This window comes from Tachyglossus aculeatus, unplaced genomic scaffold (assembly GCF_015852505.1).
Source record: "Tachyglossus aculeatus isolate mTacAcu1 unplaced genomic scaffold, mTacAcu1.pri scaffold_121_arrow_ctg1, whole genome shotgun sequence".
Taxonomy (NCBI): domain Eukaryota; kingdom Metazoa; phylum Chordata; class Mammalia; order Monotremata; family Tachyglossidae; genus Tachyglossus; species Tachyglossus aculeatus.
In genome coordinates this window covers 126,486-154,062 of record NW_024044850.1, presented here as the reverse complement: position 1 = coordinate 154,062, position 27,577 = coordinate 126,486, and the positions used below count along the sequence as shown (strand labels likewise).

General features: G+C 48.3%; 1 pseudogene; it reads left to right on the top strand.

Annotated features, from left to right (window-relative positions):
- Positions 1 to 27,360, top strand: LOC119922708 (annotated as a pseudogene).
- Positions 27,361 to 27,577: the final 217 nt, after the last annotated feature.

Here is a 27,577-nt window from a genome sequence, read left to right as displayed (position 1 = left end):
ACAGAGGAAATGGAGAAAGGAAGAGCTGTGAAGAACCAAATAGCATCATGGGACCTGCTTTTGGAAGAAAGAATCAAACTGCAGAAGGCCCGGCTCACCACCAACCAGCTTCCACAGCCAGAAACGTTCCCCATATTCAAGGACAAGGGAGAATCAGAGTTTGCCAGCATCCTGAAAAACAGTCACAAGGCACTTAAAGCATTATTGAGGTCTCTGGTGGATCTTCAGGATGAACTGCTTTACCAGCATCCAGACACGAGGCACCTGGTAGGTGGGAAAAAACCCAAAGCAGAGAGTGAGGAGGAAATTTCCAGTGAAGAGGAGGAGGAATTGCTTGCTGAGGAGGGACAGCAGCAGCAGCAGCAGCTGCAGAGAAAAGGGCCACCTAAGCGGAAGCAAGCTAGAGATGAGTGACTACCCTGACTTCATGGCAAAACACTTTGCTGATTTCACATCCTATCATAACCGGACGCTGCAAAAATGGCACGACAAAACCAAATTGGCTTCTGGCAAGCCGGGAAAGGGTTTTGGAGCCTTTGAGCGCCCAATCCTGACTCAGATAGAACATATTCCGATGGACAAAGAGAGATAACTTTGGCGGAAGCAGACTAAGTGCTCTTTGTACCGTGTTCTTGGCAAGGCCGAGCCAGAACTCCAGCCTATCCCCGACAGCGTGCCAGGACAGCAGGAGATTTTGCCGCAGGCTCCAGCCAACGCTCACTTGAAGGACCTGGATGAAGAGATCTTTGGTGATGATGACTTTTACCACCAGATTCTGAGAGAACTTATAGAACGGAAGACCAGTTCCTTGGATCCGAATGATCAGTTGGCCATGGGCGGGCAATGGCCAGCTATTCAGAAGTTACGGAGTAAAATTCACAGGAAAGTGGATAGGAAAGCCAGCAAAGGAAGAAAACTCCGGTATCATGTCCTTAGTAAGCTGCTGAGCTTCATGGCACCTACTGACCACACTACAGTGAACGATGATGCCAGAGTTTATGGTGCTGTGGCTCGTGTCATTTTGACACTTATCCTATCCCACTTGGGTTTCTGCGTCAGCCTCCTTGCTGACCTCCCAGCCGTCTGTCTCTCCCCGCTACAGTCCATACTTCATTCTGCTACCTGGATCGGTTTTCTACAAAAACTTCCAGTGGTTACCCATCCACCTCTGCATCAAACAGAAACTCCTTACCATTGGCTTTAAAGCACTTTAAAGTACCCACATCGGAGCAGAAGGGCCTGCTTTCTGGGGCCCCCTGAAGTGCCCAGAGATGGCTTCGCAGGCCAGCCACTCACTTGGATCCCGGAGGAGTTGGGCCACGATGGACTTTCGCCATTAGAAACGCCTCCGGTCGCACAGCTCCCGATCAGCGTGTCCGCCACGTGGCTGAGGCTCAGCTCCACCGTCCCCGATTCTACCTGTGGGCACACAACAAGCTCAGCTTGACCACTGCAGGGCCACCGCTCTGCCTGCGGGCACAGAGCATGGTCAGTGTCCCCACCACATGGCCACTGCTCTGACTGCGGGCACAGAGTACAGTCAGCATGCCCACCGCATGGCCACCACTCTGCCTGCAGGCACAGAGCATGGTCAGTGTGCCCACCACATGGCCACACCACTGTGGGCACAGAGTACAGTATGACCACCAAATAGCCCTGCCTCTCCCTGAGGGCACAGAGTGACCACCCAGTGTCCCACCCCCACCCTGATCCCCTCAAGTTCTTTTGCCCATGAGTCCCTGTGGGGAAGGCCGGCTAGACACCCCAAGGACTCTGCATGTGGCCAGGGGGCCTCTGGGGTAGCCCCTGAAATGAGAAGCCCAAAGACTGAAGGGGTAAATTCAGGCATGGACTTCTCCCCAAGAGAAGAGCATTGTTTGGACGATTAGGGTTTGCTGATGCCCGCTCACCCACCTTCCTGCAGAAGAAGTCTGTAAATGAAACAGGAAGTATGATGTGGGGCACACATTGATGGGAATCTATCTACTATAGAAGATACTTCAGAAGGCTCATTCAGCCTACTAAAAGAGGGGACTACATAAGCAGTGAGAGCAAAACAAATGATTCAAAAATTCAGGCTAGCACAACCTCAAGAGAAGCAGCATTACCCAGTGGGTAGAGCACAGGCACAGGAGTTAGAAGGACCAGGTTCTAATTCCGGTTCCACCACTTGTCTGCTTTGTGACCTTGGGCAAGTTATTTCTCTGTGCCTCAGTTACCTCATCTGTAAAATGTGGATTAAGACTGTGAGCCCCATGTGGTACTTGGACTGTGTCCAACCTCATTAGCGTGTATCTACCATAGTGCTTAGTATAGTGCCTGATACATAGTAAGCACTTAATACCATTTTTAAAAAAGAACAAAAAAACCACTATGTGAACAAGCAGAGGGAGGCTGGGAGACCATTGCAGCAGATGGAACAAACTGGCAGGCATCATCATAATCAACAGTATTTATGGAGGACTGTAGAGGATTCACAAAGATCAGGATGCAAAAGGCCAGCTTGAAAACAAAGAGGAGATCCTGTGTGCAACAAAGCAATCAGTCCAACAAAGAACTACCTTAAGAACATGCAATGCAGAGGAGACAACAACTAAATTAATAGTATTCAACTCTGTGCCTGCAATGGAGATTCTTACTTATTTGTAGGGCTCTTCTTCAGGCTAATTCACAGTCAATCAATCAATCGTATTTATTGAGCGCTTACTGTGTGCAGAGCACTGTACTAAGCGCTTGGGAAGTACAAGTCGGCAACATATAGAGACAGTCCCTACCCAACAGTGGGCTCACAGTCCATAGCAGTTACTAATTCTGAAAAGTGGTTCATAATCCAAATACTTGTTTTTATGTGCCTGACTAGGGTTTAGTCATTAGCATACAGGAGTTCTTATGTGGTTGAAATGAGGACTTTTCTCTAGTACTCTTAGCTTGATAAATAGGAAGAGATGCATTTTTTATTTATTCATTTATCTATTTATTTATTTATATTAATGTCTGGCTTCCCCTCTAGACTGTGTACTTGTTGTGGACAGGAATGTGTCTGTTATGTTGTACTTTCGCAAGTGCTCAGTACAGTGCTTTGCACACAGGAAGTGCTCAATAAATATGATTTAATGAATGAATGAAGAGATTCCAAGGACAGCAGAATGCTATGTTGATATTGTCTTCCAGACTTCTTGTTAATAACAATAATGATAATGGCATTTGTTAAGTGCTTACTATGTGCCAAGCACTGTACTAAGTGCTGGGGTAGCTACAAGATCATCAGGTCCCACATGGGACTCAGAGTCTGAGTAGGAGGGAGAATAGGTATTGAATCCCTATTTTGTAGATGAGGGAACTGAGGCAGAGAAGTTAAGTGACTTACCCAAGATCACACAGCAGGCGATTGGCAGAGATGGGATTAGAACCCAGGTCCTCTGCCTCCCAGGCCCATTCTCCTTCCACTAGGCCACACTGCTTCTCTAAACATGTTGCATCTTCAAATATGACTATGCAGAAGAGATAGAATGAACTAGGTTTTCTTTTAACGGTATTTGTTAAATTCTTATTTTGTGCCAGGCATTGTACTAAGCTCTGGGGCAGATACAAGCCAGTCAGGTTGAACACAGTCTCTATGCCACATAGGACAATCCCCATTTTATGGATGAGGGAACTGAGGCACAGAGAAGTTAAGTGACTTCCTCAAGGTCACAAAGCCAACAAGTGGCAGAGCAGGATTAGGACCCTCATCCATCTGACTCCCAGGCCCATACTTTATCCACTAGGCCATGCTGTTTCCTCAGCAGTCTTCCTCCTACTTCTACTACCACTATTCAATTCTGCTGCAGGCAGTCTCCTCATGGCAATGAATCTTAGAATCCCGATGAACTCTCAGGGCAAACACTTTCCCAGGTAGTGACAGCCAGCTGACTATTAACAATAATAATAATGGTGGCATTTGTTGAGCTCTTCCTATGTGTCAAACACTGTACTAAATGCTGGGGCAGATACACGATAATCATGTCAGGCAGACACTGTTCCCCATAGCATGTAAAGTGCTGATGGTTACTGAACGGTTTTACTAGGACTAGAAAAAAACATTATTGGACAAGAAGACATTATACAAGGATTAAACAAGATGAAACACCATCACTGAAATGAAACAAAAGCATCATTTTCCTATAGCAAATTTATATTTGAATAGGTACAAAGAAATGTATTTTAGTATATGTAATTTTTTTTATGCTTACTTTACTTTTTTAATGGTATTTCTTAAGTGCTTTCTATGTGCCAAGCCCTGTTCTAAAAGCTGGGGTAGATACAATCTACTCAGGTTGGACACAGTTCATAATCCACATGGGGCTCAAAGTCTTAATCCCCATTAGATAAATGAGGGAACTGAAACACAGGGAAGATAAGTGACTTGCCCAAAGTCACACAGCAGATAAGTGGAGGAGCTGGAATTAGAACTCAGGTCCTCCTGACTCCCAGTCCTGTGCTCTATCCACTAGGCAAAACTGCTTCTCTACTATTGGTAGATTATTTGTAGTTCCCTTTTCTTTTGATTCCTCCATTGCTTCAACCATTCTAATACTGACTGAGACATGGAAAAATTAACAGATAATAAAAAATAATAGAAAAAATAACAGACGGGAAGAGCGGGAACTGCAGAAGTAGAGGGGGAGTAAAATCTGGGGGAACAGGACAGGGTATGAGGAGCTAAATCAAGATTTCAAACACTGAAGAACAACAAGAGGGAGAATACTGAGGAAAGGGAGAAACAAAACATTTATAGAAATGGCAAAAGTGGTTACGGCAGTACCATATATCTTTCAGATTTTGGAAAGCCCCAGCTGCCGACAAGAAGCGAAGGGAGGCAGCATACAGCAGAAGAGTGCTGGACAAACCTGGAGCACCTCAGATTCAAGTCTGAGAGCTCTGTCACTGATCTGCTGCATGACTGTACCTAAGACATTTAGCATCTTTGTACCCCAGTTTTTTCATCTGCAAAATGTGGATAATAACAGCTGCTTACCTATCTACCTCACAGGATTATTGTGAAGGCAAAAATGAGAGTGATTTGGAAATAAAAGTGCAATACAAAACCAATTTCATATGAAGCGGAAGGCAGAAAGCAGCAACACAAGGTGATTTATCAATTGTATTAAACATGAACAAATTATTTTTTTAGTCATATAAGATCTGGATTTTCTGGCTTACTAAGTAAGCCAGTGGCTGCTCATTTCCAACTGAAGGCATAATAGAATGCCAGTGAAAATATCTAACATTGTCAACCCCTTTCTCTCCTCAGATGGCCAAGCTAAAGGTGACGATAACCCAAGCACACTGCCACCTGGAACTCTTCCTTTCCCGGCTCCACCAATTGTCAGCTGTGTGACCTTGGGCAAGTCACTTGACTTCTCTGTGCCTCAGTTACCTCATCTGGAAAATGGGGGATTAAGACTGTAAGACCCCTGTGGGACAACGATCGATCACCTTGTATCCTCCCCAGTGCTTAGAACAGTGCTTTACACACAGTAAGTGCTTAACAAATGCCATTATTATTATTATTATTATTATTATTATTACATTAAGAGGTGGTAAAATGAAAGGCCCATGCTTAGTAATGAATTCCACTTTCCTTAAGCTATTTTAAGGTATTCCAAGGAGATAAAATGAATTAAATGTGATTCATGCATTTTATCTTCCTAGGGTAGTTCTAGTTTTAAAACTATGTTCAAAAACTTCTCAGCACTTTGATTAAAGGCTGTTTAGTTCTCAAGAGTAAGCTTTCTTACTAAAAAGCTTATATTGCAAAGACAGAAAACGTTGAGATCTTAACATTTTTACAGAGCCTTATGTTGGCTTGACAGATCTGGTTAATCTTGAACAGGTAACTTTTCCACTTGAATAATAAGAACATTTCAAAGACATATGCTTTCATTTCTTAAAATTGTCCTAAATCATGTTTTTGATGACATTTTCTCCACTGTCTATTATCATTGACAATGTAGCTCGATTTAAAATGAAATTTATTTACATAGTTTATATGTTAAAAGAATAACAAATTTTATTATGTTAAATTGAATTAGTCTGGGTTCAAATAACAATAAAATTGAAAACAGTTTAGTTAACTACAGTTTCCTTTGACTGAAAATTCCTTTGAGAAAGGATTACTTAATCTCATGCATAAATGGACCAAATTAGGTTTATTGTGATTTAAGAGATTGGAATTTGCAGATGTATTTAATGCAAGTATGTCTTCAAGCATCTTACGGCATCTCATAACTGATAATGCAGAGATGTCATACTCTACTCACTTTATTTTAGTGGCATTTGTTGTGCATTTACTATGTGTCAGGCACTGTATTAAGCACTGGATTAGATACCAGGTAATCACTTTGGACACAGTCCATGTCCCACATGGGACTCACAGTCTTAATCCCCATTTTACAGATGAGGTAACTGAGACCCAGAGAAGTTAAGTAACTAGCCCAAGGTCAAACAGAAGATAAGTGGCAGAACTGGGAGTAGAACCGAGGTTCTTCTGGGTTCATTTGCAATTTTGTATTCATCTTTAGCAGTCATCAAAAGAAAAAAATAAGCCATCTATGATTCCAAGCATATCTGCTTCATTACGGTACCTATCAAGGAGACACTGGAGAACTGACAGAAATATTGCCTGGGAATTCTCTATCTTCTCATTTGAAGTCAAATGTGTTACCTAACTTTGAGGGCAAGCTAAACCTGTCCTGAGTTCTGGAGGAAAGGTAACTTGGAGACAGGCTGAAAGACAATGGGCCAGAGACTGAGATTCTTACTCAGGCAAAATTCCTGCTGACGTCAGTATGAGCTCTCCACGAATAAGGTTCATGGTTTGGGCAGAACAGAATGGATTCAATGCGGTTTTCTGTTTGCTTATTTTTAAGTGGCTTGAGTCTTGTTGATTAGTTTTGTTAAGTGCCTTGGCTCTTTCTGAGTGTTTGTAACTGGGGTCCTGGTATTTTTCAGTTTAAATTGTGCTAATGACCCGACAATGATGTATCCTGGTCATAGCTCAAAAAAGTTCCACTTTGATTTTAGTCTAGATCATTCTGAAAACACAATGTAATTTCTTTAGTCATGACTTGCTTTTTTGTCCACATCCCAAAAACAACTCTTTAGCTTTTCTACTCAGCTTCACATGAATAGGATGCGAAAGTAACCGTCAATGGTATTTATTGAATGCTCTCCACTCTCACAGAATTGACCAAACACTGGGCAAGGCTGCCAGATAGGAATATTACCCAATTCAGATTTACAGTGGAGATTAGAATATTAATACAATTATGATATTAATAACAAGAATAATAATTCAATAATACTTTAGAAAGGGGTCAGACGGTAGTCACAAAGAGCTGAGCCTAGGAACCTTAGGTCTGTTCTAATCCACATTTACTGATACATACTTCTGTATCTCAGAGCTAACTCTACACTGTAAATTCATTAAGGGCAGGGAACTTGTCCACTAATTCTCCCAATAAATACAATCGAATGAATGAATGAACGATACAGTCAGTCCCCAAAGCTATATCTTCAGCCATAGAGGGCGCAGCGCATGCGCAGTCGAAGCCCGGGAAAGGGGGGGGGGGAGAAGGGAGGGAGCATGGCGCATGCGCAGTCGGAGCCTAGGCGAGGAGGGGGCCCCGCCGCGGAGGGGTCGGAGCATGCGCAGTCGCAGTGCGCCACGGGGGGGGAGAGAGGCCCGTCCTGCAGAGCGCGGCGCATGCGCGGCCGGAGCCCGAGCCGGGAGAGAAGGGAGACCCCGCCCTGGAGAGCGCTGCACATGCGCAGTCAGAGCCCGGGCCGGAGGGGAAAGGTGGGCCCGGCCGGGGAGAGCGCGGCGCATGCGCAGTCGGAGCGCGCCCACGCTTACTATGCACAAAGCTTACTATGTTGCCAACTTGTAATAATAATAATAATAATAATGGCATTTATTAAGCGCTTACTATGTGCAAAGCACTGTTCTAAGAGCTGGGGGGTTACAGGGTGATCAGGTTGCCCCCGCGGGGCTCACGGTCTTAATCCCCATTTTACAGAAGAGGTAACTGAGGGCCAGAGAAGTGAAGTGACTTACCCAAGGTCACACAGGTGACAAGCGGTGGAGCGGGATTCGAACCCCTGACGTCTGACTCCAAAGCTCGGGCTCTAGCCACTGAACCGCACTGCTTCTCTATACTGTAATAATAATAATAATGATGGCATTTATTAAGCGCTTACTATGTGCAAAGCACTAAGCGCTGGCACTGTACTATATAGTATCCTATTCCCAAGCGCTTAGTAAAGTTCTCTACATACTGTAAGCGCTCAATAAATAAATGCGATTGAACGAATGAACGATACAGTCGCCAAAGCTCTATCTTCAGCCCTAGAAAGCGCGGCGCATGTGCATTCTAAGCCCGAGTGGGGGTGAAGGGGAGGGAGCTCCGCGCATGCGCGCGCGGAACCCGGAGCGGGGGAGGACCGGGGCGCATGCGTAGTCGGAGCCTCGGCGAGGGGAGGTGGGGGCCCTGCCCTGGAGAGGTCGGAGCATGCGCAGTCGGAGTGCGCCACGGGGGGAGGAGGGAGGCCCGTCCTGGAGAGTGTGGCGCATGCGCAGTCGGACCCCGGGCCGGGGGAGAAGCGACCCCCGTCCTCGAGAACGTAGCGCATGCGCAGTCCGAGCCCGGGCGGGAGGAAAGGGGGACCGCCCGGGAGAGCGCGGCGCATGCGCAGTCAGAGCCCGGGCCGGGGGGGGGGGGGAATGGGGCCCGCTCGGGAGAGCGCGGCGCATGCGCAGTCGGAGCGCGCCCGCTATACACGAAGTTTACTATGTGGCCAACTTGTAATAATAATAATGGCATTTATTAAGCGCTTACTGTGTGCAAAGCGCTGTACTAAGCGCTGGGGAATTTACAAGGTGATCAGGTTGTCCCACGTGGGGCTCACGGTCTTAATCCCCATTTTACAGAGGAGGTAACTGAGGCCCAGAGAAGTGAAGTGACTTGCCCAAGATCACACAGGTGACAACCGGTGGAGGGGGAATCGAACCCCTGACGCCTGACTCGAACGCCCGGGCTCTTGCCACTGAACCACACTGCTTCACTATACTATACTGTAGTGTAATATACTATATACTATCCTATTCCCAAGCGTTTAGTACAGTGCTCTACACACAGTAAGCGCTCAATAAATACGACATGCCATCATCATCATCATCTGATGATGATGATGATTTTGAGGGGCATTTACTACATGCTAGGTGCTGTAGGGGGTAGGTAGGCTAGGATAGGTAGATACCTGTAGATATGTATATATATTTTTGTACATATTTATTACTCTTTATTTTACCTGTACATATTTATTCTATTTTATTTGGTTTATATGTTTTGTTTTGTTGTCTGTCTCCCCCTTCCAGACTGTGAGTCCGCTGTTGGGTAGGGACCGTCTCTATATGTTGCTAACTTGTACTTCTCAAGCGCTTAGTACAGTGCTCTGCACACAATAAGCGCTCAATAAATACGATTGAATGAATGAATGAATGAACGAACGATACAGTCCCCAAAGCTTTACTTTTACATATTCTATTTATTTTAATGTGGTTAATATGTTTAGTTTTCTTGTCTGTCCTCCCCATTCTAGACTGAGAGCCCGCTGTTGGGTAGGGACCGTCTCTAGATGTTGCCAACTTGTAATAATAATGATGATGGCATTTGTTAAGCAGTTACTATGCCACAAAGCACTGTTCTAAGCGCTGGGGGGGGGATACAAGGTGCTCAGGGTGTCCCACATGGGGCTCACAGTCTTCCCCCATTTTACAGATGAGGTAACTGAGGCTCAGAGAAGTTAATAATAATAATAATGGCATTTATTAAGCACTTACTATAAGCAAAGCACTGTTCTAAGCGCTGGGGGCATACAAGGTGCTCAGTTTGTCCCACATGGGGCTCACAGTCTTCACCCCCATTTTACAGATGAGGTAACTGAGGCTCAGAGAAGTTAATAATAATAATAATAATGGTATTTATTAACCGCTTATTATGTGCAAAGCACTGTTCTAAGCGCTGGGGCGGTTACAAGGTGATCAGGTTGTCCCACATGGGGCTCAGTCTTCATCCCCATTTTACAGATGAGGCACAGAGAATAATAGTAATATTATTACTATTACATTACTATTATATTATACTAATATATTATATCTTATATTATACTATACTACTATACATTATATTACTAGTAATATGAAGCACAGAGAAGTGATTTGCCCTAAGTTACACAGCAGACGTGGAGGAGCTGGGATTCGAACCCGTCCCCGGGCTCTTTACATTGAGCCACGCTGCTTCTCTGCGTGGCTTGTACTTCCCAAGCGCTTAGTACAGTGCTCTGCACCCAGTAAGCGCTTAATGAATATAGCTTTAATTCTAATTGTTCTGACGGTTTGGACACCTGTCTCCATGTTTTGTTTTGTCTGTCTCCCCCTTCTAGACTGTGAGCCCGTCGGTGGGTAGGGATCGTCTTTTGTTGCTGACTTGTACTTCCTAAGCGCATAGTACAGTGCTCGGCACACAGTAAGCGCTCAATAAATACGATGGAACGAATGAATGACAGACCTTCACCCTCCCCTCCTTCAAAGCCTTATTTAAATCCCGTCTCCGGTCTCCCAAATCCCAAGCGCCCCCGCCCCACCCGGGCCTGGGCTTCGGCCGGGGAGAGCCACAATCACACGACCCTCATGGCTTCTTATCCTGCAGGCTTCCCGGGAGGCTTCAGAGCTGCACCTTGACGACTCTGGATTCTTCCGTCCCATCCCAAAAGGCGTGAAATAAATAGCCGCATTCTGGAGTTTGGGTTTGAGTCTTCTGTTTGCGGCCGGTTTGGGGGTAGTGGGTGGAATGTGTATATAGCTTCAATTAATAATAATTAATAATAATAATAATAATAATGGTATTTGTTAAGTGCTTACTAAGTGCAAAGCACTGCTTTAAGCACTGGGGAGGTTACAAGGTGAATAATAATGATGGCATTTAAGTGCTCACCATGTGCCGAGCACTGTGGTAGATGCCAGTTAATAATAATGGTAATGGTGGTATTTAAGTGCTTACTATGTGCAAAGCACTGTTCTAAGTAAGCACTGGGGGGATTGAAGGTGATCAGGTTGTCCCACGGGGGGCTCACAGTCTTAATCCCCACTTTACAGATGAGGTAACTGAGGCACAGAGAAGTTAAGTGACTGGCCCAAAGTCACACAGCAGACATGAGAAGCAGCGTGGCTTGGTGGAAAGAACACTTTGGAGTCAGAGGTCATGGGTTCAAATCCCAACTCTGCCACGTGTCTACTGTGCAGAGCGCTTACTACAGTGCTGTGCACAAAGTACGCACCCAATAAATACGATTGAATGAATGATGTAGGGCCAAAGAATGATAAAATAGAACAGTAAATATGTAAAATAGTAAACTTGTCTGTTTCCCCCTCCTAGACTAAGCCCATTTTTGAGCAGGGGCCATCTTTATATGGGAACTTGTACTTACCAAGCGCTTACTGCAGTGCTGTGCACACAGTAAGCGCCCAATAAATACCATTGAATAAATGATGTTTATTCAATGGTATTCAATAAATAATAAATAAATGGGACCAAAGAATCATGGGAGGAAGTGCATACTTGTAAGCTGTGTGACTTTGGGCAGAAAGTGCTCCATAAATACAATTGAATGAATGGAAGAGGCAGCGTGGCCTAGTGGAAGGAGCACAGGCCTGATATGCCCGCCGTGACCTTGGGCAAGGCATGCCTCTGGGTTAGCTTGGTAAACTTGGTTGTGGGCTGGGAACGTGACAACCAAAATGGGGATGAAGACTGTGAGCCCCCCATGGGACAACCTGATCACCTTGTAACTTCCCCAGCGCTTAGAACAGTGCTTTGCACATAGTAAGCCCTTAACAAATACCAAAATTATTATTATTAGAAGGGGGAGACAGAAGACAAAACATTAACTAAATAGAATAGTCAATATGTACAAGTAAAATAGAGTAATAAATCAGTACAAACATATATACAGGTGCTGTGGGGAGGGAGAGGAAAGAGGGGGCTCAGTCTGGGAAGGCCTGGAGGAGGTGAGCTCTCAGTAGGGCTTTGAAGGGAGGAATAGTAGAGCTAACTTGGCGGATGTGGGGAGAGGGCATTCCGGACCAGGGGGAGGACGTGGGCCGGGGGTCGACGGCGGGACGGGCCAGAACGAGGCCTGGTGAGGAGGTGAGTGGCGGCAGAGGGCACGGGCTGGGCTGGAGAAGGACAGAAGGGAGGTGAGGTAGGAGGGGGTGACGTGATGGACAGCCTTGAAGCCGAGAGTGAGGAGTTTTTGCCTGATCATCCCCCTAGCGCTTAGAACAGTGCTTGGCACATAGTAAGTGCTTAACAAATACCATTATTATTATTAATGCCAACCTACCCACTGTACCTCAGTGGAAAAGAGCAGGGGCTATGGAGTCAGAGGTCATGGGTTCAAATGCCAGCTCTGCCAATTGTCAGCTGTGTGACTTTGGGCAAATCACTTCACTTCTTTGGGCCTCAGTTCCCTCATCTGGAATATGGGGATTAAGACTGTGAGCCCCCCCACCGTGGGACAACCTGATCACTTAATATCCTCCCCAGCGCTTAGAACAGTGCTTTGCACATCGTAAGCGCTTAACAAATGCCATTATATAGAGAGAGAGGGAGAGAGAGGGAGAGAGAGGGAGGGGGAGAGGGAGGGAGGAAGGGGGGAGAGGGGGGAGGGAGGGGGGAGGGAGGGGGAGGGGGGAGAGGGGGGAGGGAGGGGGGAGAGAGGGGGGAGGGAGGGGGACGGAGGGGGAGGGAGGGAGGGGGGGAGAGGGGAGAGGGGGAGGGAAGGGGGAGGGGGGAGAGGGGGAGCGCAGCGCATGCGCAGTCGAAGCCCGGGAAGGGGGAGAGAAGGGAGGGAGCTCTGCGCAAGCGCGTGCGGAGCCCGGGAGGAGGGAGCGGGGCAAATGCGCAGTCGGAGCCTAGGCGAGGGGCGGAGCATGCCTAGTCGGAGCCCGGGCCGGGGTAGAAGGGAGCCCCCGCCCTGGAGAGCGCTGCGCATGCGCATTCAGAGCCCGGGCCGGAGGGGGGAAGGGGGGCCCGTCCGGGAAAGCGCGGCGCATGCGCAGTCGGAGCGCGCCCGCGCTTACTATGTACCAAGCTTACTACGTGGCCAACTTGTAATAATAATAATAATAATGGCATTTATTAAGCGCTTCCTATGTGCAAAGCACTGTTCTAAGCGCTGGGGAATTTACAAGGTGACCAGGTTGTCCCACGTGGGGCTCACCGTCTTAATCCCCATTTTACAGAGGAGGTAACTGAGGCCCAGAGAAGTGAAGTGACTTGCCCAAAGTCACACAGCTGACAAGTGGCAGAGCCGGGATTTGAACCGATGACCTCTGACTTCAAAGCCCGGGCTCTTTCCGCTGAGCCACGCTGCTTCCCAACTTCCCAAGCGCTTAGTACAGTGCTCTGCCCACAGTAAGTGCTCCATAAATACGACGGAATGAATGAATGAATGAAGCACCGTTCTAAGCGATGGGGGGTTACAAGGTGATCAGGTTGCCCCCCGCAGGGCTCACAGTCTTCATCCCCATTTTACAGTGTTGTGCCGAGAATCAGCGAGTGAGACCCAGGTAGTAATTTAGAAGTGGATTTTATTAGCGCGCGGCTGCAAGGGGCCAGGAACCCAGATCAAGCAGCCCCGATCAGGGGTAGGGCCGGAGTTTATAAAGGCACAAAAACGCAAGGCTAACGGTCAGGAGTTGCGAATCAGTGGAAAGTTTACAGAAACAGAGGCTTGCAATTGGTTAATTTTCGCTTGGGGTCATAAACGGCCCTGAGCAGGGTGGGGGATGGCTTTTGTCAGGCAGGTCAGGGTGGGGGAGGCCTTTTGTTAGGCAGGTTTTGTGGCGGGAAGTTTTGGCGGGCATTCTTCTTCCGTGAAGAAGGGTGTACAAAGGGATGGGAGGAAGGAATGGGAAAACAAAATGGAGATCAGACAAACCCGATCACAACAACAGATGGAACTGAGGCCCAGAGAAGTGAAGTGACTTGCTGAAATCAATCAATCAATCGTATTCATTGAGCGCCTACTGTGTGCAGAGCACTGTACTAAGCACTTGGGAAGTACAAGTTGGCAACATATAGTGACAGTCCCTACCCAACAGTGTGCTTACAGTCTAGAAGGGGGAGACAGAGAACAAAACCAAACATATTAACAAAATAAAATAAATAGAATAGATATGTACAAGTTAAATAAATTAATAAATAAATAGAGTAATAAATATGTACAAACATATATACAGGTGCTGGGGGGAAGGAGGTAAGCTGGGGGGATGGAGAGGGGGATGAGGGGGAGAGGAAGGAGGGGGCTCAGTCTGGGAAGGCCTCCTGGAGGAGGTGAGCTCTCAGTAGGGCCTTGAATGGAGGAAGAGAGCTAGCTTGGCGGATGTGCGGAGGGAGGGCATTCCAGGCCAGGGGGATGATGTGGGCCGGGGGTCGACGGTGGGACAGGCGAGAACGAGGCACGGTGAGATTAGCGGCAGAGGAGCGGAGGGTGCGGGCTGGGCTGTAGGAGAGAAGGGAGGTGAGGTAGGAGGGGGCGAGGTGATGGAGAGCCTTGAAGCCAAGGGTGAGGAGTTTCTGCCTGATGCGCAGATTGATTGGTCACCACTGGAGATTTTTGAGGAGGGGAGTAACATGCCCAGGGCGTTTCTGGACAAAGACGATCCGGGCAGTGGCGTGAAGTATGGACTGAAGTGGGGAGAGACACGAGGATGGGAGATCAGAGAGAAGGCTGATGCAGTAGTCCAGACAGGGATAGGATGAGAGCTTGAACGAGCAGGGTAGCGGTTTGGATAGAGAGGACAGGGCGGATCTTGGCGATGTCGCGGAGCTGAGACCGGCAGGCTTGGGTGACGGCTTGGATGTGAGGGGTGAATGAGAGAGCGGAGTCGAGGATGACACCAAGGTTGCGGGCTTGTGAGACGGGAAGGATGGTAGTGCTGTCAACAGAGATGGAAAGTCAGGGAGAGGGCAGGGTTTGGGAGGGAAGACAAGGAGTTCAGTCTTGGACATGTTGAGTTTTAGGTGGCGGGCAGGCATCCAGATGGAGATGTCCTGAAGGCAGGAGGAGATGCGAGCCTGGAGAGAGGGGGAGAGAGCAGGGGCAGAGATGTAGATCTGGGTGTCATCAGCGTAGAGATGATAGTTGAAGCCGTGGGAGCGAATGAGGTCACCAAGGGAGTGAGTGTAGATGGTGAACAGAAGGGGACCAAGCACTGAACCTTGGGGAGCCCCCACAGTAAGGGGATGGGAGGGGGAGGAGGAGCCTGCAAATGAGACTGAGAATGAACGACCGGAGAGATAAGAGGAGAACCAGGAGAGGACGGAGTCTGTGAAGCCAAGGTCGGATAGCGTGTTGAGGAGAAGGGGGTGGTCCACAGTGTCGAAGGCAACTGAGAGGTCGAGGAGGATTAGGACTGAGTATGAGCCGTTGGATTTGGCAAGCAGGAAGTCATTGGTGACCTTTGAGAGGGCAGTTTCTGTGGAATGTAGGGGACGGAAGCCAGACTACACAGTCTACTGTGTAACCCTTGTGTATATATTCGTACAGATTTATTACTCTATTTTACTTGTACACATTTACTATTCTATTTATTTTGTTAATGATGTGCATAGAGATTTAATTCTGTTTGTTCTGACGATTTTGACACCTGTCCACATGTTTTGTTTTGTTGTCTGTCTCCCCCTTCTAGACCGTGAGCCCGTTGTTGGGTAGGGACCGTCTCTATATGTTGCCAACTTGGACTTCCTAAGCGCTTAGTACAGTGCTCTGCACACAGTAAGCGCTCCATAAATACGATTGAATGAATGAGTGAATGAATTATCATTATTATTATGAATAACAATTGTTGTCCGTCTCCCCCTTCTAGCCCGTTGTTGGGTAGGGACCGTCCCTAGATGTCACCAACTTGTACTTCCAAGCGCTTAGTACAGTGCTCCGCACAGAGTGAGCTCTTAACAAATACCGTTATCATCATTATTATGAATAACAAATACCGCCATTATTATTAATAATGATTATTACCATCGTTTTCAGCCCGTTTTGTGACCAGCGGGCTCGCGCACTTCCACGGACGGCCACAAGGGGGCAGGGCAAGGAAGCGAATAAATGCGATCCATCGTATTTATTGAGCGCTTACTGTGTGCAGAGCACTGTACTAAGCGCTTGGGAAGTCCAAGTCGGCAACACACAGAGACAGTCCCTACCCAACAGTGGGCTCACAGTCTAAAAGGGGGAGACAGAGAACAAAACCAAACATACTAACAAAATAAAATGAGTAGAATAGATATGTACAAGTAAAATAAATAAATAAATAGAGTAATAAATATGTACAAGCATATATACTAGCGAATGGCCACAGGTGCTCAAGGAAACCGGATGCAAGATTTTGCGGGTTAATTAATCCATCAATCAGTCAATTAATCAATGGTATTTATCGAGCGCTTATTGTTCTATCGTACTCCCCCAAGCGCTTAGGACAGAGCTTTGCACCCAGAAAGCGCTCAATAAATGGGATTGACGGAATAATGATAGTCATCCATTCATTCCATCGCATTTATTGAGCGCTTACTGTGGGCAGAGCACTGTACTAAGCGCCGGGGAAGTACAAGTCGGCAACATATAGAGACGGTCCCTCCCCGACAACGGGCTCACGGTCTAGAAGGGAGGGACAGACAACAAAACAAAACATGTAGACAGGTGTCAAATAGTATTAAAGCTCTATAATAATAATAATGGTATTTGTTAAGCACTTACTATATGCAAAGCACTGATCTAAGCACTGGGGTAGATACAAGGTAATCAAGTTGTCCCACGTGGGGCGCACAGACAATCCCCATTTTACAGATGAGGTAACTGAGGCTCAGAGAATCAATCAACCGATCAATTGTATTTATTGAGCGCTTACTGTGTGCAGAGCACTGTACTAAGCGCTTGGGAAGTACAAGTTGGCAACATATAGAGACGGGCTCTACCCAACGGTGGGCTCACAGTCTAGAAGTGAAGTGACTTGCCCAAAGTCACACAGCTGACAAGTGGTGGAGCTGGGATTCGAACCCATGACCTCTGACTCCAAAGCCCAGCCTCTTTCCACTGAGCCACGTGGTAATTGTTAAGCACTTACTATGGGCAAAGCACTGTTCTAAGCACTGGGGGGATACACGGCGATTAGGTTGTCCCATGTGGGGCTCACAGTCTTAATCCCCATTTTCCAGATGAGGGAACTGAGGCTCAGAGAAGTGAAGTGACTTGCCCGAAGTCACACAGCAGACAAGTGGCCGAGTCGAAATTCGAACCCATGACCATTCGAACTCTATGCACATCATTAACAAAATAAATAGAATAGTAAATATTTACAAGGAAAATAGAGTAATAAATCTGTACAAATATATATACAAGTGATGTGGGGAGGGGAAGGAGGTAGGACCGGGGGATGGGGAGGAGGAGACGAAATGATAATAATGATGGTATTTGTTAAGCGTCTACTATGTGCCAAGCACTGTTCTAAGCACTGGGGTAATGATGATGATGATAGTATAGGTTAAGCGCTTACTATGTGCCATGCACTGTTTGAAGCACTGGGGTGATGATGATGATGATATTGGTATTTGCTAAGCGCTTACTATGTGCCAAGCACTGTTCTAAGCGCTGAGGTAGATACGGGGTGATCAGGTTGTACCACGTGGAGCTCACAGCCTTCACCCCCATTTTACAGATGGGGTCACTGAGGCACAGAGGAGTGAAGTGACTTGCCCAAAGTCACACAGCTGGATAAGTGGTGGAGTCGGGACTTGTGAATGTGGAGCACTGCACTGAGCGCTACGGTCACACAGCAGACATGTGGCAGAACCTGGATTAGAACCCACGACCTTCTGATGCCCAAGCCTGGGCTGTAGCCACTAAGCCGCTTGCCTGACACCAACTCCCAGAGACATAGACACACAAACACAGACATAGACACACATGCACAGGCATCCACACACACAGACAGTCACTGATCCACACACACAGACACTGAGCCACCCACCCATACCCACACACTCACGCGCGCACACACACACACACACACACACACACACACATCAACACACACAGAGACACCGGCCCATTCACACACTCACTGAGCCACTGATCCGCACACACATACCCCCCCCCCACACACACTCAGACATCAACACACACACACACACACACACACACACACACACACACACACCGGCCCATTCACACACTCACTGAGCCACTGATCCATACACACACACACATACACACACACACACACACACGACATCAACACACACACAGACACCGGCCCATTCACACACTCACTGAGCCACTCACACACATACACACACACACACAGAGACATCAACACACACACAGACACCAGCCCATTCACACACTCAGTGAGCCACTGATCCATACACACAAGCGCACACACACACACACACACACACAGACATCGACACACAGACACCGGCCCATATGCACACTCACTGAGTTACCAATCCATACACACACACAGACACCGGCCCATACGCACACTCACTAAGTTACCAATCCATACACACACACAGACACACACACAGACACACACAGACACTGGGTAGGGACTGTCCCTATATGTTGCCAACTTGTACTTCCCAAGCGCTTAATACAGTGCTCTGCACACAGTAAGCGCTCAATAAATACGATTGATTGATTGACCTACACAAACGTACACACACCACTGACAGACACACACCTACAGATGAGGAGGCTCAGGGAAGTGAAGTGACGCACTCGAGGTCACACGGCAGTCAAGTGGCGGAGCTGGGATTAGAACCCAGGTCCCCCACCTCTCAGGCCCAGGCTCTTTCCACGAGACCACACTGTTTCTCATTTATGAGACCTATCTCTTGTGTGTGTGTTTGTGTGATTTCATCAACTTTTCCCATACATAAGCCCTCTAGAGCAGTGTGTTTGTGCATGTGTGATTTCACCAACTTTCCCCCTCCATAATCTCCCTAGAGCTGTGTGTGTTTGTGTGTGACTACATTAATTTTCCCCCCTCCATAATCTCTCTAGAGCTGTGTGTGTGTGAGAGATTTCATCCATTTCCCCCTCCATAATTGCTCTAGAGCTATGTGTGTGTGTGGGTGACAGATTTTGCCAATTTTCCCCCTCCATAATCACTCTAGAGGTTTGTGTGTGTGAGAGATTTTGCCAATTTTCCCCCTCCATAATCACTCTGGAGGTTTGTGTGTGTGAGATTTTGCCAATCTTCCCCCTCCATAATCACTCTAGAGGTTTGTGTATGTGTGAGATTTTGCCAGCTTCCTCCTCCATAATCCCTCTCGAACTGTGTATGTGTTGTGTGTGTGTGTGAGATTTTGCCAATTTTCCCCCTCCATAATCACTCTGGAGGTTTGTGTGTGTGTGAGATTTTGCCAATTTTCCCCCTCCATAATCACTCTGGAGGTTTGTGTGTGTGAGATTTTGCCAATCTTCCCCCTCCATAATCACTCTAGAGGTTTGTGTATGTGTGAGATTTTGCCAGCTTCCTCCTCCATAATCCCTCTCGAACTGTGTATGTGTTGTGTGTGTGTGTGAGATTTTGCCAATTTTCCCCCTCCATAATCACTCTGGAGGTTTGTGTGTGTGTGAGATTTTGCCAATTTTCCCCCTCCATAATCACTCTGGAGGTTTGTGTGTGTGTGAGATTTTGCCAATTTTCCCCCTCCATAATCACTCTGGAGGTTTGTGTGTGTGAGAGATTTTGCCAATTTTCCCCCTCCATAATCACTCTGGAGGTTTGTGTGTGTGTGAGATTTTGCCAATTTTCCCCCTCCATAATCACTCTAGAGGTTTGTGTGTATGTGAGATTTTGCCAGCTTCCTCCATAATCCCTCTCGAGCTGTGTATGTGTTGTGTGTGTGTGAGACAACAACTCTCTCCTCGACCCCCTCCAGTCTGGCTTCCGTCCCCTTCATTCCACGGAAACTGCCCTCTCAAAGGTCACCAATGACCTCCTGCTTGCCAAATCCAACGGCTCATACTCTGTCCTCATCCTCCTCGACCTCTCAGCTGCCTTTGACACTGTGGACCACCCCCTTCTCCTCAACACGTTATCTGACCTTGGCTTCACAGACTCCGTCCTCTCCTGGTTCTCCTCTTATCTCTCCGGTCGTTCTTTCTCAGTCTCTTTTGCAGGCTCCTCCTCCCCCTCCCATCCTCTTACTGTGGGGGTTCCCCAAGGTTCAGTGCTTGGTCCCCTTCTGTTCTCAATATACACCCACTCCCTTGGTGACCTCATTCGCTCCCACGGCTTCAACTATCATCTCTACGCTGATGACACCCAGATCTACATCTCGGCCCCTGCTCTCTCCCCCTCCCTCCAGGCTCGCATCTCCTCCTGCCTTCAGGACATCTCCATCTGGATGTCCGCCCGCCACCTAAAGCTCAACATGTCGAAGACTGAGCTCCTTGTCTTCCCTCCCAAACCTTGTCCTCTCCCTGACTTTCCCATCTCTGTTGACGGCACTACCATCCTTCCCGTCTCACAAGCCCGCAACCTTGGTGTCATCCTCGACTCCGCTCTCTCATTCACCCCTCACATCCAAGCCGTCACCAAAACCTGCCGGTCTCAGCTCCGCAACATTGCCAAGATCCGCCCTTTCCTCTCCATCCAAACCGCTACCCTGCTAATTCAAGCTCTCATCCTATCCCGTCTGGACTACTGCACTAGCCTTCTCTCTGATCTCCCATCCTCGTGTCTCTCTCCACTTCAATCCATACTTCATGCTGCTGCCCGGATTATCTTTGTCCAGAAACGCTCTGGACATATTACTCCCCTCCTCAAAAACCTCCAATGGCTACCGATCAATCTGCGCATCAGGCAGAAACTCCTCACCCTGGGCTTCAAGGCTGTCCATCACCTCGCCCCCTCCTACCTCACCTCCCTTCTCTCCTTCTACTGCCCAGCCCGCACCCTCCGCTCCTCCACCACTAATCTCCTCACTGTACCTCGCTCTCGCCTGTCCCGCCATCGACCCCCGGCCCATGTCATCCCCCGGGCCTGGAATGCCCTCCCTCTGCCCATCCGCCAAGCTAGCTCTCTTCCTCCCTTCAAGGCCCTGCTGAGAGCTCACCTCCTCCAGGAGGCCTTCCCAGACTGAGCCCCTTCTTTCCTCTCCCCCTCGTCCCCCTCTCCATCCCCCCGTCTTACCTCCTTCCCTTCCCCACAGCACCTGTATATATGTATATATGGTTGTACATATTTATTACTCTATTTATTTATTTATTTATTTATTTATTTATTTATTTTACTTGTACATTTCTATCCTACTTATTTTATTTTGTTGGTATATTTGGTTCTGTTCTCTGTCTCCCCCTTTTAGACTGTGAGCCCACTGTTGGGTAGGGACTGTCTCTATGTGATGCCAATTTGTACTTCCCAAGCGCTTAGTACAGTGCTCTGCACATAGTAAGCGCTCAATAAATACGATTGATTGATTGATTGATTGTGAGAGAGAGATTTTTCCAATTTTCCCCCTCCTTAATCACTCTGGAGGTTTGTGTGTGTGTGAGATTTTGCCAATTTTCCCCCCCATAATCACTCTAGAGGTTTGCGTGTGTGTGAGAGATTTTGCCAACTTCCTCCTCCATAATCCCTCTCGAGCTGTGTGTGTGTGTGTGTGTTGTGTGTGTGTGTGTGTGTGTGTGTGTTGTGTGTGCGTGCGTGTGAGAGAGAGGGAGAGAGAAAGACAGGGATTTCGCCAACTTTTCCCCTCTTAATCATCAATCTGCCAACCCCTCGGCTGGGACCGAGCCAGACTGGGCCCCTCCGAGCCTCCAGCCCCAAATCAGAGAAAACCTCCACCTCTCCCTGCCCGTTCTTTCTGAGTTCTTATCGATTGATTATTGGAAATTGGGCCCAAGGAGAGACAATGTCAGGGAGAAAATGACTGTAAAATAGCATCAAAATGAACCGTGCCCATTACCGGGAGTACCTTTACTGACGGAAGCGGGGATAATGTGCTTCCGGAAGATGTCACCTCGGGCCCTGGTTCTCCCACCCAGATCGGCCCGGGGCTTGGTGGTCGAGTCGGGAGACCCTCAGCCGGCCGGAGAGATGATGATAATAATAATGGCATTTATTAAGCGCTTACTATGTACAAAACGCTGTTCTAAGCACTGGGGAGGTTACAAGGTGATCAGGTTGTCCCACGTGGGGCTCACAGTCTTAATCCTCATTTGACAGATGAGGGAACTGAGACCCAGAGAAGTGAAGTGACTTGCTGTCACCCGTCGTCCGGGGACGGGTTCGTTCAGTGATCGGCGAGGCGAGAGAGAGAGAGAGGCCGGGGACGGAAAGCCTAAGTTTTATATAAAATTTATTCCGCGAGGTGCATTGAATTTATGTAATTGTTTAGGCGCAATGGATTGAGCTTCCCTTTCGGGAGGAATATAATCAATTAGCAATATTAGAGCTTCCCTACACGGGAGGAACACAATCATCCGTTAATCGCGCGTGGGTGAGTTGGTTAACTCTTACCCATGTGCACTTCCCACTCGGGAAGAACCCACTTACTTTCCCACATGGGAAGAATTCATTACATTACCCGCGCACGTGGTGGGCGGCTAGCTCTCACAATGTGCTCTCCCTACATGGGAGGAATCCACTCATAATTCCCATCAGCAGCGGGATACCTGGGTCCCACCCACGAGACACTCACCCATCCCGCGGCCCTTGCCTCAGTGTGTTGGTTCTGGTTGTAGAGCGGGCATCTGGCCTTCTGGGCAGGGAGAGACACGTGGGCTGCTCCTGCTGCTGCTCCTGCTGCTGCATGTCCTGGTGTTCTGACCCGGAAGGTCAGAGGCGACAGGTATTTATTGCCTGTGCCCCTAGGCCATTCCAGCTTCCGGGTACAGTCTATCCAATCTCTGCCCTCCCCGCCTCCTCCATACCTAATTTGATTGGCACGGGGGCGAGGGACACCTTCTGTATTCCCAGCTTGGACTGTCAATCTAGCAGATTTGGTCATGGGGGCGGTATCCCACCCTCACTTCCGAGTTCCGCCTGCTGGCTCAGGTGGTCACGAGATAGCTTTTGACCTTGAGATGGCCGGTACCCAAGGGTCACCTCGGGACACTTGCCCAAAGTCACACAGCTGGGACTCGAACCCATGATCTCTGACTCCAAAGCCTGTGCTCTTTCCACTGAGCCACACTGATGATGGTATTTGTTAAGGGATTATTAGATGCCAAGCACTGTTCTAAGCACCGAGATAAATGCCGCTAATCCGGCTCCCCCTCCCCATCCCCCCCATCTAGCTCTTCTAGCCCGTGAGCCCACTACTGGGTAGGGACCGTCTCTATATGTTGCCAACTTGGACTTCCCAAGCGCTTAGTACAGTGCTCTGCACACAGCAAGCGCTCAATAAATACGATTGATTGATTGATTCCCCCCCGCCCTACCTCCTTCCCCTCCCCACAGCACCTGTATATATGTTTGGACAGATTTATTACTCTATTTATTTGACTTGTGCATATTTACTATTCTATTTATTTTATTTTGTTAATATGTTTGGTTTTGTCGTCTGTCTCCCCCTTCTAGACCGTGAGCCCACTGTTGGGTAGGGACCTTCTCTAGATGTTGCCAACTTGGACTTCCCAAGCGCTTAGTACAGTGCTCTGCACACAGTAAGCGCTCAATAAATACGATTGAATGAATGACACGGTCCCCGTCCCACCTGGCGCTCACAGTTTTCCTTCCCATTGTACAGAGGAGGGATCTGAGGCCCGGAGAAGTGAACTGACTGGCCCAAAGCCACACAGTAGACGAGTGGCGGAGCCAGGATTAGAACCCAGGTCCTTCTGACTCCCGGGTTCGGTCTGTAACTATTAGGCGACTCTGAGATTATCCGGGTGTCCTTCCCTGGTATCCTAAATTACTGGGAGCCTAATGTCTTGTAGCTGCCCTAGTGCTTAGCACAGCACTTGGCACTTAAAAATAACAGTGGTGGTATTTAATCAATCAATCAATCAATCGTATTTATTGAGCGCTTACTGTGTGCAGAGCACTGTACTAAGCGCTTGGGAAGTACAGGTTGGCAACATATAGAGACACGCTTGCTATGGACCAAACACCCTAATGCTCAAGTCATCTGAGAAGCAGCATGGCCTAGTGGATAGAGCACATAGCCGGGAGTCAGAAGGACCTGAGTTCTAATCCCGGCTCTGAAATTTGTCTGCTCTGCGACCTTGGACAAGTCACTTCACCGCTCTGGGCCTCAGTTCCCTCATCTGTAAAATGGGGATGAAGGCTGGGAGCCCCATGTGAGGCAGGGCCTCTGACCAATCGGATTAGCTTGTATCTGCCCCACGCTTAGTACAGTGCCTGGCACAAAATACGAGTTTAACAAACGCCATAAAAAAAAGATACAACCTAATTACGGCCGACACAGCCCCCATCCCACATGGGGTTTACGGTCGAAAAGGGAGGGAGAACAGGGATTGAACCCCCATTTTACAGTTGGGGAAAGTGAGGCATGGGGAAGGGAAGTGACCTGCCCAAGGTTGCACAGCAGGCAAGTGAGACCATACTAGGTAGGTTAGTTACTATGGTATTTATTGAGCACCATTCATTCATTCATTCATTCATTCAATCGTATTTATTGAGCGCTTACTGTGTGCAGAGCACTGTACTAAGCGCTTGGGAAGTCCAAGTTGGCAACATATAGAGACGGTCCCTACCCAACAGTGGGCTCACAGTCTAGAAGGGGGAGACAGAGAACAAAACGAAACATATTAACAAAATAAAATAAATAGAATAAATATGTGCAAGTAAAATAAATAGAGTAATAAATCCGTACAAACAGATATACAGGTGCTGTGGGGAAGGGAAGGAGGTAAGGTGGGGGGGATGGAGAGGGGGAGGAGGGGGAGAGGAAGGAGGAGCACCATTGATGATGATGACGATAATGATGGTATTTGTTAAGCGCTTACTATGTGCAAAGCACTGTTCTAAGCACTGGGGGGATACAAGGTGATCAGGTTGTCCTACATGGGGATCGCAGTCTTAATCCCCATTTTACAGATGAGGTCACTGAGGCACAGAGAAGCTGTGTGACTTGCCCAAAGTCACCCAGCTTACAAGTGGCGGAGCTGGGATTAGAACCCATAACCTCTGATTCCCAAGCCCGGGCTCTTTCCATTGAGCCACGCTGCTTCTCATCGGGTACAAAGCCCTGTACTAAGCGTTTGGGAAGTACAACAGAAGGAAGGGAGTGTCTGTGTGTTTTACGCCCAGCCTGGTTGGCACAGGATGGCCCCCGGTTGTAGCCTTTACCCTCCCCACGCCGGGACTCCAGATAGTAGAGGCAGAAAGAGGGGCTCCCACCGGGTTCCGCTGGCCAGGGATCTTCCCCTGAGCCTCCGGAGCCGGACTCCCACCATAATAATAATAATAATAATAATAATAATAATAATAATGGGATTTATTCATTCATTCATTCATTCAATCATATTTATTGAGCGCCTACTGTGTGCAGAGCACTGTACTAAGCGCTTGGGAAGTCCAGGTTGGCAACATCTAGAGACGGTCCCTACCCAACAGCGGGCTCACAGTCTAGAAGTGGGAGACGGACAACAAAACAAAACATATTTACAAGATAAAATAAATAGAATAAATATGTACAAATAAAATAAATAGAGTAATAAATACGTACAAACATATATACATATATACAGGTGCTGTGGGGAGGGGAAGGAGAAAAGGCGGGGGGGGGATGGGGAGGGGGAGAGGGAGGAGGGGGCTCAGTCTGGGAAGGCCTATTTATTAAGTGCTTACTGTGTGCAAAGCACTGTTCTAAGCGCTGGGGAGGTTACAAGGTGATCAGGTTGTCCCACGGGGGGCTCACAGTCTTCATCCCCATTTTCCAGATGAGGCAATTGAGGCCCAGAGAAGTGAAGTGAAGTGACTTGCCCAAAGTCACACAGCTGACAATTACAGCGTGGCTCAGTGGAAAGAACACGGACTTGAGCCAGCGGTCATGGGTTCGAATCCTAGCTCTGCTATTTGTCAGCTGTGTGACTTTGGGCAAGTCACTTCACTTCTCTGGGCCTCAATTGCCTCATCTGGAAAATGGGGATGAAGACTGTGAGCCGCCTGTGGGACCACCTGATCACCTTGTATACCCCCAGCGCTTCGAACAGTGCCTTGCACATAGTAAGTGCTTAATAAATGCCATTATTATTATTATTAATTGGCGGAGCCGGGATTTGAACCCATGATCTCTGACTCCAAAGTCCGGACTCTTTCCACTGAGCCACGCTGCTTCTCCGCCATGCCCCGCGGGGCCCGATGAGGAGCCCCAGGCCGAACCTCGGCCTGATTCAAAGTAGGGGGGAGGCCAGAATCAATCAATCAATCAATCAATCAATCAATCAATCAATCGTATTTATTGAGCGCTTACTATGTGCAGAGCACTGTACTAAGCGCTTGGGAAGTACAAATTGGCAACACATAGAGACAGTCCCTACCCAACAGTGGGCTCACAGTCTAAAAGGGGGAGACAGAGAACAGAACCAAACATACCAACAAAATAAAATAAATAGGATAGAAAAGTACAAGTAAAATAAATAAATAAATAAATAAATAAATAGAGTAATAAATATGTACAACCATATATACATATATACAGGTGCTGTGGGGAAGGGAAGGAGGTAAGATGGGGGGATGGAGAGGGGGACGAGGGGGAGAGGAAGGAAGGGGCTCAGTCTGGGAAGGCCTCCTGGAGGAGGTGAGCTCTCAGCAGGACCTTGAAGGGAGGAAGAGAGCTAGCTTGGCGGAGGGGCAGAGGGAGGGCATTCCAGGCCCGGGGGATGACGTGGGCCGGGGGTCGACGGCGGGACAGGCGAGAGCGAGGTACAGTGAGGAGATTAGCGGTGGAGGGGACCCCAATGCCCTGCCCCTCCAGCTGCTGAGCCGTGTCCCCGAATGGCTCTTGGATTTGCCTCCATTAGCGTCTCACGAGCAGGACCTGCAGCCGGGGGAACCCGCAGCCCCTCCGGATCCAGATCCGGGGGCGGGAGAGGAGAGGCAAGCATCCTGGCTTCCCGCTTCCTGCCCGCTCCTTCCCCACTATCACCTCCATCAATCCCCCTCCGCCGGCATCCCGGGGCTCTTGTCCAGACCAGCCAGCCCCCTCCGGAAATTCCCTTCCTGACAGCCACTCCGGCCTGGAGTCTGGGCCCTGCCAGAGCCTTCTCTGATGCCCGTTCTGGCCCTCGCTCCGTGGCTCAATGGAAAGAGCCCGGGCTTCGGAGGCAGAGGTCATGGGTTCAAATCCCGGCTCCACCAGCTGGCAGCTGGGTGACTTTGGGCAAGTCACTTCTCTGGGCCTCAGTTCCCTCATCTGTAAAATGGGGATGAAGACTGTGAGCCCCACGTGGGACAACCTGATCACCTTGTATCCTCCCCAGCGCTTAG